The 14,744-nt window shown below is 48.1% G+C and overlaps 1 protein-coding gene across 1 annotated transcript in view; it reads left to right on the top strand.

The window, feature by feature from the left end:
- STK10 (serine/threonine kinase 10) overlaps positions 1–14,744 on the top strand; it is a 381,616-nt gene that overhangs the window by 190,802 nt on the left and 176,070 nt on the right. The window lies entirely within an intron of this gene.

The following is a 14,744-nucleotide window of genomic DNA, read 5'->3' as shown; positions in this document are numbered from 1 at the left end:
GGTGCCTCTCGTGAGTGTAATAGGATGCGACAGTCGTCCATTAATGAGCACCTTTGCCGTGGGGTCCGTGTACAGGAGGCGGACCCAAGATAGGAACAGTTTAGGGAAGCCCATGCTAGCCAGATACCGAAAAGAGGTAGGGCCATTCGATCGAGTCGAATGCCTTGGTGGCGTCCAGGAACACAGCCGCTACAGGGGTGTCGGGGTGCACTGTGCGGAGCAGGGAGAAGAGGGTGCGAAGATTATGGGACGTGGATCTGCCCGCTACGAAGCCAGATTGATCAGGCAGGACGAGTCTGGTCATTAACAGAGATAGTCGAGTGGCCAGGACTTTGGCGAGTATTTTGACATCGCAGTTTAGGAGGGAAAGTGGACGGTAGGAATCTCAGGAGGCGGGATCCTTATCCGGTTTCAAAAGGGAAGTGATCACCACCTCACGCATGGAGCAGGGAAGTATCCCATCAGCAAGGGACTCTGTAAAGACCTCGCGAAGCACGGGCGCCATAATGTCGATGTAGGCCTTGTAAAACTCGGCCGGTAAGCCATCGAGTCCCGGAGCCTTACCATTCTTAAGGGACATGATGGCCTCGCGAATCTCGTCAAGCTCAAAAGGTGCTGCAAGAAATTCCTTGTCCCCATCGCTGAGCCAACATAACGCCACGTCGTTGAGGTACGCAGCATATGGCGCGTCCGCCTCTGCCGTGGAAGTGTAAAGTGAGGAATAGTGTGTCGTGAAGGCGGACAGTATCGCATCCGAGTCTCTAATAGTGGCACCGGATGTGTCAGTAAGCTCAAGTATAGTGTTATGCACCCGTGAAGGTCGTGTGAGCGCAGCAAGCACTTTTCCGGGCCTATCCCCTTCGCAGTACCTTCGGGCTACCCAGTGTTTACCCCGATATTTCGCCTCCCTAGCAGCCTCCTCTTCATATTTTGATAGTGTCTCCCTAAAGGTGGCGTGCAAGTTTGGGTCAGCATCTGTTATCATGCGGAGTTCCAGAGCCCGCAGGTCCCCCTCCAGTGTGGTAATGGACTGCAGGATATCACGCAGTACTCCGTGGCTCTTAGATATGCAGAAGCCCCTGATAGTGACCTTGAAAGCCTCCCATATGTGTTCAACTGACTCAACCGAGCCCTTATTTCTGGGAAAAAAATCTGCGATCTCCTCTCCCAACTCAGCGCGAAACAGGCTGTCGAGAAGCACATCTGGGCGCAGTCTCCACTGCGGTCGCGGATTGTCCCACCCAGGAGTGCGGAACTGCAAAAACACAGGGCTATGATCCGAATAGGTTCTGGGCAGATGGTCCACTCTAAGGAGCCCTATAGCAATTCCCCTGTTAACTAAAAAATAGTCTAAGCGTGCCCATGTCCCGGTATGAGAGGTGAAGTGTGTACCCTCCCGTCCATGGGGGTGTAGGTGTCTCCAGGCATCTAATAGTTCGCCCTCCTCTATGACCCCCTCTAATGTTTCTCTGGCCCTGGGCTTGTAGGAGCTGACGCCATCCGCTCTGTCTAGGGAGGGAACCAGCGCGAAGTTGAAATCTCCACCCCAGACTATGTGGCGCGCCCCGACAGCCACAATCGTGCCCCATAAAGTGGAAAAAAAGGCAGGTGAGTCAACATTTGGTGCATACATGGATACAAATAAGTAGACGTCGTGGCCCACCCTACCCCACAACAAAGCATAACGGCCCTCCCTGTCCACCGCCTCCCCAATTCGTTGAAAAGGTACTCCGCGGGCAATGAGCACCGCCACACCCCTTGCATAAGTCGAGTATGAGGAATAAACACGGGCACCAGCCCATTTCCTCGCAAAGGAGGCATCGCCCTGTGCAGGTAGATGCGTCTCCTGCAACATGGCAACCTGCACATGATGTCTATCCAGGTAGGCAATAACATTTCTGCATTTCTTAGCATTATTCAATCCCCGGATGTTCCAAGATAAACATGTCAGTCGCGCATCAGTGGTCAAATCAGCCATAGGCATAACAACAATAAACGTGATGGCGCCCGAGGGGGTCGCATAATGAGTCTACACCCGCCCCACCAGCGCCAGGACATACACCAGTTCGGCACATATATACACAGTCTAAGCAACGCAAGCCTCTTAAACGCCAACCCCCCCCCACCCACCCCAGCATCCCAATCATGCCAGAAGCCATGGATCCCCCCCCCCCGCAGTCCCCCCTCCACCCCAACAGTAGTGGCACAAACAGCGAAAATCGCAACAAGGCAATGGGGAACACCCAGTAGGGGTATAGCATAGAGCGCGCACTGCCACTACCCGATCCCTAGCTCCAGAACTGTACCACCCTCGGTGGAGACTAGGGCCGAGAAAGTGGTCCTTGGTGTACGTTACCACTGGGGTGCAGGGTCCATGCAGGTCCATCGGTCTCGGATCGCCCCCAGCTTGCAAAGTCCGAGCTGCTTCATGAAGGTCAATCGGCACGGAGAAGATTCTACTCAAAGCGCACAAGGACAGTTAGTCATCGTGCGGCGCTGGAGGTAGGTCAGCGCTCACCTGTTCATCTGCAGCAGCGCCATCGGTCCTGCGCGCCCACCGTATCGTCTTTAGGAAGTCCTCTGCTTTTTGCGGGTTGGTAAAAAAGTGTTGCTTGCCCTGATGGGTAACTCTGAGCTTCGCGGGATACAAGAGAGCATAGTCTATTTGGGCCTCCCTCAGCTTTTTCTTCACTGGTAGAAACTTGCGTCGTTCATCCTGAACCATCGGCGTGAAGTCAGGATAGATGGAGAAATTAATCCCGTTATATTGCAGTGACCTGTGAGTCCGGGCTGCTCTGAGGGCAGTGTCACGATTGCGATAGTTCAAGAGACGAGCAATTATGGGCCTAGGTGGTAGGCCAGGCTGGGGCAGAGGCGCCAGGGAGCGGTGGGCCCTCTCCACAATAAACTGAGGCGAAAAAGCCTCCTCGCCGATTGAGCTCCTGAGCAATTTCTCTACGTATAGTTCCATCCTACCCGTGTCTGTGGACTCCGGCACATTCGTTATGCGTATGTTGTTCCGGCGGCTGCGTGCTTCCAAGTCCTCGTTCTTAGCCGCTATAATCCAGAGTAGATTGTCCATTCTGGCCAGCTGCGCCGTATGGGTCGTGGCGACATCGGTATTGTCGGATATTCGCTGCTCCGCGGACGTGATGCGCTCCTCATGGCGGTCAACCTTGTGCACCAAGGCGTCCAGTCGGGCCGTGACCCCGTCCACCTTCTCGACGACAGTGGCGAAGCCCTGACGCATCTCGTGAATCAGGCTGGTAAGGTCCACATCAGCGGCTGGAGGCGGGGTAGGCTGCGGAGAAGACACGCCAGGCCCTGGGTTCATCTGTGTTGATTTGGCGCCTTTTCGGACGCTGTCGAAGCTCAGCTTGGACTGGCGATTCTCGGGCCGCACAATGGCTGCGTCCGGAGACTACCTACAGACCAAGAAGTATATTGGCAGGGCGGTTCAGTATGGGCACAGGCCACCCAGAGATGGCACCGCCGGCAGCGGGCAGGAGAACGCGGTCGTGGCGTGACCCAATAAAGTGCAATAGGGGCACCGTCAGGGAATAGTGCTGTGCGCCCTCCAAGCGCTAAGAAAGGGTAGGGGGCCGTGTAGCCAGATGAACGTTGTCGTAGTGGTGGGCACTCACCGCTCAGGACCGGCTGGGGAGACGCCCGGGCACCAGTGTCTTCAGCAGGCGGCAGGATCCAGACCAGTAAGGCAGATGATGGCGGTGACCAACGAGGCTACATGCCCTACAGCATAGCGCCGCACAGAGGAGCAGTTCAGGGCCCTTGTGTAGGGCAGCCACGCAGCAACAGCACGCCCGACAGTGTTCCCGACTCCTGGACCATGCAGGGGTCCGCAGTAGGCAAATGTATCCCGCGACGGTGGTGTCCGGTGCAGGGGGGGCCGGCCTCGACTCCTGGCCGGCAGTTCCGGCGGTCAGCGCAGCCCAAGGCAGAGTCGGCAGCGAGGCGGAGGGCTGATGCAGCAGTCCGGGGGTCCGCAGCGTGAACCGCCGTGTGAGGAGCAGCCCCCCCTCAGTGCCAGCGAGAACAGCCAGCGGTGGTCGGAGGGGGGGGGGGGGGTCTCGAGGCGAGGTCGCTAGCAATCGCCTAGCAGTGTGGCAGCCCCCGCACGACGGCCCAAACAGGATCTTGGTGGCCGTAATGTGATGCGGCCTGGAACCTCGTGACAGTCCCCGGGGTCGCGTGGAGAGCAGCGGCCGGGCATCCGCTTACCGCAGCTCCAGAGCGAGAGTCGGGCAGAGTGTAGCAGCTCGCAGCTCCGGTTCTGAAGCACGCAGAGTCCCCAGACTTGGACCGAGTGTGAAGGGCAATGTCTCGGTGCAGGATCCGATCTTTGGGGGCGATACAGCACCCCGTGGCGCAGGATCAATGAAGGATCATTCACCAAGGAACGGGAGCTGCGGAATCAGGCAGCCATTCCGCAAGCGCGCCCTCTAGCGCCCCCCACATAAATAACTTTAAATTCAACATATATATATTTGCCTTGCATGACATAATTACGCATTTCGAAGGTGATAGCAGTAAAATTGCCAGTTCTCTTGTTTGATGATTTCGTGCAGGGATTGGAATAGAAGTCACTTTGCATAGTTGATATAGACTATGCTTACCTAGAATAATATTGTATTCTATTGTATTTATATAGAGTTTATTACCCCTGATGCGGCGTCGAAGCGCTTTTTGGCAAGTAGCACGCTACTCCGGAACTCAAAAAGGATTAGTGGTGGGTAGTATAGTGAAATGTGAGTTCATTTAAGCTGTGGATTATGTTAGTTGGATTGAAAAGAAGAATGGAGGGTAGAAGAGGGAAGAGTCTAGAAAGTATTATAGATTGCAGGAGAATCCACAGCCGCTGATTATACATTGAACTGAAGTCAAGAATTCTGCATGAGTGTTTCACTTGAAATGTTGCATTGTTTCTAGAAAAACAATTTTGTGCTCAGTGTGTATCAAGTTTAACCGTGTAATAATGTATTACGGACAAGGTACTGTCATCATGCAATTTGAAGCTTGTCCAGAACTGGCAAAAACATATTTGTTTATTGTACTGTTCATAAAGAGCCACTACTCACAGTAAATCACATGTGATTCGCCCACTGCCAAAAAGAAAAACGTAACTGAATATCATTTTGGATAACATTTATTTTATTCTATCATTAATAAAGTCTTTTATTAAAAGTGCAAACAAGACCGTTAAGTTAGCCGGTTACTATTTCTGAATGATCAACAGTGCGGAATAAAATTCTTCAGAACTTTGCACACATTGTGGTAAACTGGCAGATGGACCATAGGGAACTCATTGGCTCCTGGGTGCCCAATTGGTAACAGAAAGGCTGTGTTTTCACAGGGTGTGTGGTTTGCTGGAGAGATTTGCTGCCAGAATATTCCAGGCTTGGGCGTCTCCGGTTGGATTCAGATACATTGGATGAGGCACTCGGAGAGCCTCATAAGTTTAAATTCCGTGCATGCCAGGAGCAGATGAGGGAATTGGAACCAAGTGCATGAATGTGCTTTGGACACCAACGTAGGGAGGTACATGTTCGGGGTTGATAAGCACACGCCAGCATTCACGCTAAAGCCAGCGGTATGTGGCACAAAGCCAAAGTATGCATTTTATCCTGATCACTTACTTTAATTCATTTTGAACTGTATTGTGTAATTGTTAGCATAAAACAAAGGTTTCAATTTATTGGAGAATAGTTCCAAATAGGATTCAATCAATGAGACAGTTTTAAAATACCACTTATCCTATTTTTATGTCAGTTTCCATTAAGCCCTCTATATGGATCTTATCCAACTATAACCAAGTAGGTTTCAATTATTACCATACACACATCATTATTCAGGCGGCCGCATCGTACATGAACCCAACATCGTATCTGGCTGCCACCACTCTCCTAGTGATAGAATTTTAGGGTCTCTAATGGTTCACACTCCTTTGTATTTCATTTGTTTATACCAGCCTATCACACCTATGAGTATTTGGGTCTGCCTTTATATGGTGAGACATATGTGTTAATAGAACAATGCACAGTCTGGAACAGAGACTGCATTTATAGTCCAGTCATTATTTTGAATTTCTAACGGTTTGACCATGCATGCATATCTTCACTTCCACAGCTTAAGGAGTTCTTATAGGAAACGCCACAGAACTGTGAAATCATAAGACAGTGTAGATCCACATATAAATCTGTGGTTGTAGCATATCAGAACTCAATCCTGGGTGGACCTCCAAGCCGCTGAACAATCTAGAGAGTTCAGGGCCTTTTGGGAAGTGATTAACAGATCTTACTTAGCTGAGGATAATCAGGCTAAAGTAGAATGCCACATTCCCCAGGAGAAGTGGGTTAGACATTACTCAAATATCTTCTCCTCAAGTTTCACCACTCCAGTCCGTACCAGAGCTCCATGCTCCCACAGACCTAGACATTGGAGAACTATGCAATTAATCGACGTTGATATCAGAAGGGTGATCTCACAATCAGCTGCCCACAAGGCTCATGGCCCTGATGGGTTCTTGTGGATGTTTGTAGGCAAAATCCTGCTTTTTGGGCACCCCTTTTGACTAACGTCTTCCACTCGGCAGTGAGAGGTAACATCCCGGACTCTTGGAAGGAATCTACAATTGTCCCCATTTTTTAAAAGGGAGATATGTCAACCTTCAAGTTATCGTCCCAGCTCCCTCCTGGACTCCTCGGCAAAGATCTTTGGGAGAGTCCTGTTACATTCTTTGGAGAAATGAGCACTCAAGAATAGTTTTTTCTTGGAGACACAATATGGTTTCCACCTAGGGGTTGGCATGGTGGAGCAATTACTAAATCTTCTATTGATTTTGGTTAAATACGTTGAAGACAGAGGTGGGGTACTCCATACTTTTTCAGAAAAATTGGCTTGGGACGAGCTGCTACATCAAAAGCATGCAAATTTGCCAGGGCAGTTGATAGAATCTTTAGGTTTTAAAGAATTTGCGTCAGAAACTTATTAAAGAAGTTCTTAACTTGTATAAATCTAAATGTCTACCTCCAGGGACATTATGGGATGGGAGTTTAGGGTTACAACATTCCCAAAAAGCTCAAAAAAGTTGAGAATAAGTTCATATGTAGATTTTTAGCGATCCCTAAAAGCACAGCCAGTATTATTGCTCACTTTGATGTCGGACGTCCTATTTTTAAAGAATTTAGTTCATGTTATGCCTTTACTTATTTGGGTGAAGATCTGACTCTCACAACACCCTTCTTTTTCATGTGAAGCCCTAGATGACTGTTTAAAGCAATCCCTAGCGTTTTCCATCCCCATTCTTGCTTATGTTAGGAGGGGCCTCTCAGCCATTGGTCTATCACATATATTTGACTCCCCTGAAGAAATTGATTAGAGCACTAAACATATAGTGAAATCCCTTTTTACACAAAATATAAACAAACCTAGATTTACCAGTCCCTAGGTATGAGTTCTGTTCTTGGGTTACCTCGATTTGAAGCATACAGAAGGTCCCAAAAAAAAACTTAACATGGTTCGCTAATACTGAGCTTAGATTTTATTTGACGCGGATGAGACTTTGCACTTTTTGGTTGCCTTTCCCCATCAAGGCTCCTGGTCTCACTCACTACCGCTATGTTCTTATGACAAAAGTTTTCAGCAGTCTTTAACACATTTTATGTTCTTTTGTAGCTTTTATGTCTACCCAAGATTGCACTATTTGCATCCATTATTACATACTTTTGGCTCATGCTCTTCCAAAGAATGTTTACAGTATCTTCAGCTTTTTAAATTCAGAATGTTGCTAATTTTGCTGTTGGCATTGTAAACTATGTAGGCCAAGCCCTTATAATAAAAAAAATTGGTAAATGCCTCTATCAATGATATTTAAAAAACCTTATGTCTGTTTATATTTAGCTGTATTCTGATTAATTCTGCTGGCGGATCAAAATATTTTTTTATTGTACTACGTATTTATTTACATTTTATGTATTTTTAAAGTGTGTTTTTATTATGTTCTCCTTTTATGGCTATTTAGCCGAATCAAGGTCTTTGATTGAATTGAGAGGATTTTTTGTAACTCTTATAATGTTGGCCCTGTTTGACAAATTTGGACAAAGCATTCCAAAAAGTATAGAATACGCAAGTTAGACCCTAAATATATTGAGCATTGGTCCACGGGATACATTTTCTAATAGATATGTCCCAAAAACTATGATCTGTTAGCGATTTGTGAGTGCCTTCAAACATTTTTATAGACAGTACGTTTGAGCCTGTGAAACTGTTTGCAAACCTACATTTTCAAAAAGCTCATTATTTTGGATCGGTCAGTCATTTTCCTGGCTTGAAAAACAGATTACCCAATGACCATATGTAGTTGTTGAGGGTGGAGGCGCATTATTTTACAACCAAAATGTGAAATTCGAAACTTTCATTTCATGAACTACTATGCACATTTGAATTTGCTTTTTATAATTTATTTAAGGTACCTAGAAGCACTCACAGAAAAATAAGAAATGGGGAAGAGTCTCAGGCCACCTCAGATGAGGAGTATTGGGGAAAGCCTACATCTGTCCCACTAGGTTACACTTACTGCTGGTCCCTGATCACTATTATGACCAGATTTCTCTCACGAATTTGCAGCTAGTTGCGCCTTCACCATCACAGCGAGTGGCTGGATTCCTATTACGCTTGTCAGCTCCATTATGAAACTGTAAACTGGGAAGGCAAATCAACAGGCCATGGCCATGCAGACACTTGCTCACATGGTGACTTGCACCTTTACTCCCACTTGAATTTCACACCTTACTCCAACCAGTCTTCAACGTACGATTTGGTCTGCATTTTCATTAGTTTACGTTTGTGCTCTTTCTTCTTCATATTCACCCACTTCTACAGAATGTTATCATGTGTGGCTTCCGTTTCAGTCACTTTATGAGGGCACTCAACTAGGTCTTTTTCAGAGCATCAGCGTGCCCCACTGTCAGGACAGCATGTCCACTACCATAATAGACCACAAATCTGCGACTTCCTCTGGTATACCCTGTAAGAAAGGGACAGAGCATAGTGTTATTTATTGTGACGTCCATTTGGTTTTCCATTACTAGTTCATCTATCCCCACCCTATTTCTACCATAGCCTAGCTTCCTCAACCAAATCTGCTGCAGCTGTACCATTATTGGCCCAGTTACTACCAACTCTCCTCTTCCCCACTCTTACAGGTACCTAGTATTAGATCATTTGACATATTCTGCCCTGCACCCTCCCCTCAGGGTACTCTCTTCCCTAACAAATGGGCACTAAGCATTGCCGAACGTGACAGTATGACCACCCCAATAACAATTTGGAGGCATTGGTCCAGACAGTAAAGGGTTGCTTTAAATCTGGTGCCTCCAAGACTGGAGCTGCACAGATAGCCATCTTGAGTTTATCGAAGGTCAACGGATGCTTCGCAGTCCACTCGAATGTTTAGAGGTTGTCGGGTGGACAGTAAGGTGAGGGGTGTGGGTGCAGAGCCGTAGTACCCCCAACAATAGTACTTAGGAAGGACACTAAATGCCTCCTAGGTATGGGAGCCTCGTAAACTGTGATTGCTATGATCCTGGTTTTGAAGGCGAAACTTTGCTTTCATTATGGTAAACTGAGCCCATTAAAGTCCTACAAATACATTTCGGAGCCATTGCCTGATCCTCCCAGCTGGCACTACACACTCGGTCCCTGATTTAAGAGTTGTCCAGTAAAGTGTGAGTTATTTAGCTTGCCTAAAAAATTGTGACGCTGTATCGGTGTGTACTGCCCCACATCGTACATCTATCGGAATTTTCCTGCTCATTCTTACTTTGTAAATGTTGGCAGGTTTGACCTGATGAACTTTGTCAAGCAGAAATTGATATGTTTGGCACAATTTTTTGTTTACACATGGATCAGAATGTACCCTAATACTCTGAATCGGAGTCTTTGTTGCCTAAAAAACCGACACAAAAGTAATTGCTGACATGATTTACATACCCATGTGGGTGTCCTTGTTGAAGGGAGCAATAGCCAACTAAACACTTGCTTCTGGCATCTTCTTTCACCTGCGGCCACGAGTTCCAAATTCAGCAAAGCCAACTGGGTATTACAAACACCTGCAAAATAGTGGCATTAAACTATCTATCTATCTATCTATCTATCTATATCTATCTATCTATCTATCTATCTATCTATCTATCTATCTATCTATCTAATGTATTCATCTTTTTTAGTAGTGTTATTATAATTTAAATACTTTAAAAAAAATGCTGTCCAGATCAAAGTAGCAGACTCTACCTCCTCAAGGAATACAGATGTATAAAGCAACAGTGGTTTGGGAATATGGGTGGCAGCAAAGCTCTTTAAAAATACATTGACAAGGTCTGAGATCCAAGCACAGACCTCCCTTAAAATGAAGCCCAAAATCAGTGTTACCAGAAGCGAAAGCCCAAACAATTTTGAAAATAAAGAGGATAACTACCAAGACAGCACAGGCTAAATGAGTGTGAAAGACCTATTGGGAACTTAGTGTACTTAGGACCTACCCATTGCCTACAATTTGCTAACCTTATTGTTCCGCGGGTAAAACTCATGCGTGCTGGGGGAAGTTCTTTCCGCTGTTTGGCGGCCAAACTGTGGTATTCCCTCCCCATGCACATTCGCAGCCTGGAGAATTATTTAATGTTTAGGAAGGCTATAAAAACTCCTCTTTTTCCTGTGGTTTAGGCTCTAGTGTTTGGTCTGCCTGTAGTAAGCGCCGAGACGCCTCTTTGCTGAGGCAGCTGTTGCGCTATACAAGTCTGTCTAACATAACATAACATTGCTCTCATTAGCTTGCTTTTTTTGATTCTTTGCATTTTTTTTGCTTGCCTTACTCTTCTATGTTTGTCCCTCCCATGGAGCACAGCATCTTTACGTCTGCTGCTTACTTTCCAGGGACTACGTTTTTGGTTAGGCACTCCACAAGAGCACACAAGGGTTTTCCAGCTGTCCCTCTCATGTATGTATCTTCCATCCCTCTGTTGGGTCCTTGCTGTTTTTTTCTCACTGATGTGCTTCTCCCTCTGGTGTTTTCCCCATCCCGCTTGCTGTTGCTGCTGCCCGCTTATCACCTCCTGCTCCTAGTTGCTGCTGCCCCCCAGTCCCACTGTTGCTACTGCCTCATTCCTGCGCCCTGTTGCTGCCAACCCCTCCCACTCCCCATTGCAGCTGGCTCCACGCTGGCTTCTATTGCTGCCGCCCCTCCTGCAGCCTGTTCATGGCACGCCCTCCCAGTTGTTGCCACCTCTTCCTGCCCTCCCTCTCTCCATTGCTGCCATTTCTGTGTTGCTGCCACACCCATCCCATCCATTCCATGTTGCTGTCGCCCCCGTCCCAGTTGTGCTTCCCCCTCTCCATTGTGCTTCCCCCTCCCTTTTGTCACTTCCCCCTCCCGCTCCACTTTGTTACTTCCTCCTCCCGCTCCACTTTGTTACCTCCCCTTCCCACTCGCTTTTGTTACTGCCCACTCCCGCTGCCCATTGTTACTGCCACCTCCGGTTGCTACGGTTTCTCCAGTCTTTCATTGCTGCTGCCCCCTTCACCCCACTTCTGGTGTTTTTTTCTTTTCAATCAACGTATTTATTTTTTGCGGTACACTAGACAGCAAATTGCTGCAGTACCATCCTACTTCTCTTTTTAGGTCTCGGGCCTAGCCACTGCGTCAGCAGTGGGAGTAGCCCAGAGTCCTTTTCTGAGGGCTTCTCAAAATGTACCTTGGGATTCTACGCTGCTCGTGCATGTTTCTTCCTAGGTGCATTCCTATAGGCCTTCGCGTGCGTGTGCTTTAGAAACAGAACACGCAATAGGCCATAGGCGGTCGCTCACCAGAAGGCCATATGTTTTGAATTATCGAGGCTTGACAGCCGAGATGATTCAAAACATGTGCTCGCAGTGGCGCGTGCGCACCACTTGCCGTTTTCTTTTTTTACTTTTTCCAACCGAGCCATAACTTTACCTTCGCCCATTGGTGAATCAGGGAAATAAAACAATCGCCTTCGAGCACTTTGTGGGCACTGCGAGTGAGACTGGCACAGCGGCGACTACTGAAGTTTCACAAGTGGTTGTTGCGTGAGTACAAGGAACGGACGCCAAGGTTTACGCCCCGGTCACTAGCATCTCCCCGGGAGCTGCCCTCCCTCACTGCCGTCTTCTAAGCACAGAGTGATGCGGCCTGTGCATTGCACTTCGTGGGGCCCAGCGTAATCTATAAATAGAAGAATAACAGAAAGGCAACCCGTCCCAAAGCGCTTTGTCATAGCGGGTTCCTGTAAGGTCAAACATTGATATGTCACTTTGTCTCTGCCTGGTTTGCAGGGCCACAAGATAGCGAGGACTACATAAAGCACTATAAAAACACATTGACACATAAACATTATTTTGCTACTGTCCAACGGTGATTGACTATTCCCATAATGAGGAGTTGCTTTAAGAAAATCATCGGGGTTTTGGAGAGCCAGTTACGTATAAGGTTAGTTCTGCTGGAAGGCTGTTCGAAAGGGGCAGAGTCACTAGCATCTGCCCGGGCGCTGCCATCCCTCACTGCCATCTTCTAAGCACAGAGTGATGCGGCCTGTGCATTACACTTCGCGGGGCCCAGCTTAATCTATAAATAGAAGAATACCAGAAAGGCAACCCGTCCCAAAGCGCTTTGTCGTAGCGGGTTCCTGTAAGGTCAAACATTAATATGTCACTTTGTCTCTGCCTGGTTTGCAGGGCCACGAGATAGCGAGGACTACATAAAGCACTATAAAACACATTGACACATAAACATTATTTTGCTACTGTCCAACGGTGAGTGACTATTCCGATAATGAGGAGTTGCTCTAAGAAAATCATCGGGGCTTTGGAGAGCCAGTTGCGTATAAGGTTAGTTCTGCTGGAAGGCTGTTCGAAAGGGGCAGAGTCAGTCACTATTTGTACGAGGCCCTCTGAACGGCTCAGAGGACTGGGGACACATCAGCCAGTTGTAAATGTAGTGCCTCAAAACTTCTGATGAGATCTGAAAGACACATGCGGCTTTGGTAGAGTCGGTCGAGTGCTAGGCAGTGACTTAAATGCCAGTGAACCCGGGGCAGTAGCATGTGAGACCATCTCTGGGAAAAGTGGTGGCTTTGGGTAGTTGGGTAGTCAGTCCCATGCCAAGCGAATGTGTCTGGGGAAGATTCAGTCACGTGTCAGACAAGAACCTCTGTAAATAATGTCGGAAGGGTTGGAGTAGAGAACATCACATGGCAGATACGTTATTCAGCAGGGCTTTCGGGGCTGGGGAGAGCCAGTCACACACGGAGCCACACGTGGCCGACACTTCCAAGCACATCATGTATTAAGAGACAGGGGCACCCCCAGTTCTAATCATATGTTATTTACAGGCACTAATCGGTGTTGAATTGGCGCCTCGGAAATGAGAGGCATTGTGATCAATGCAAGTGTCTGAGTTTGGAGAACAGGAGGGGTTGAGGGCGTAACTGGAGAATTTAATTATTTAATTAGACACAAGCTTCTAAAGACCAGGATAATGCACATAGATTAGGGGTCAGTGCCCATGCCGAGAACACGTGTATTGCGAAGACCCTGCGCCCCTCCTCCGCGTGCATCCTTAATACCTCTCTAATTGCACTATTTACACTATCTACCCGTCCCTCTCTGTTAGAGGAATCACAGATCAGCACCCAGCTGCAAAAGGGTTGCATTACAACATCCTTGCAGCAGAGGGCGCCGAGGCGACGCCCTTTTGTGGCTTGTATAACTTTCCATGCACGCTCATGTCACTGTTTTTGAGTGTTAGCACTCGACTAACAGACTGCCCCAACTCACACACTATACCAAGGAACCCCTGCACAACGATAATTATGTGGGAGTTACCCAGTTTTAGTCAGACGGGGGCTCGCGAGCACTCTGTTCTCCTTGGCCGGAAACGGTCACCCCCCATAGGCCTTCGCCCACCGCACCGAATGCCATCAGCGGACTATCGAACACCTCGACTTCCCTCGATCAGAGAACAATAGTGGCCCAATACACACTCGTGAAGCCCACCCAGGGGAGACTGAGCCGAGTCACCCACCTGCAGGGCCCTGTAGGCTGGTCGAGTGAACAATGCCAACCTACACCTGCTCTCTGTCAGATGTCAGAAAACTGCACAGCAAATACGAGAAGCTTGACGGCAATGGAAAGCCCGCTACTCGTGATTTTTCACATTATTTGTGGGGAAATGCGTTGATTGCTAAGGCCCATAGTGTCTGATGAAGTCAGCTGCCAGGGCAAAGCCAATAGGGCTCGCCTAGGTGAGAGCTATTGGCTTTGCTGGTGACGGAACCACTCCGTCACAAGCCACAAGTGCAGAGTGAGCGTGCGTGCAGAGTGAGCGTGCGTGCAGAGTGACAGTGAATGCAGTGTGTGTGTTTGCAGGGTGAACATTGTGTGTGTGTTTGCAGGGTGAACATTGTGTGTGTGTTTGCAGGGTGAACATTGTGTGTGTGTTTGCAGGGTGAACATTGTGTGTGTGTTTGCAGGGTGAACATTGTGTGTGTGTTTGCAGGGTGAACATTGTGTGTGTGTTTGCAGGGTGAGCAGTGTGTGAGTGTCTAGGGGCAGTGTGTGAGTGTGCAGGGGCAGTGTGTGAGTGTGCAGGGTATGAACACTCAAACTAAGTCTACCACACACACACAAGACCACACACACAAGACCGCACACAT

This window comes from Lissotriton vulgaris, chromosome 7 (assembly GCF_964263255.1).
Source record: "Lissotriton vulgaris chromosome 7, aLisVul1.2, whole genome shotgun sequence".
NCBI classification, from domain to species: domain Eukaryota; kingdom Metazoa; phylum Chordata; class Amphibia; order Caudata; family Salamandridae; genus Lissotriton; species Lissotriton vulgaris.
The sequence above is the reverse complement of the archived record's forward strand: the minus strand, read 5'-3'. Positions and strand labels throughout refer to the sequence as shown.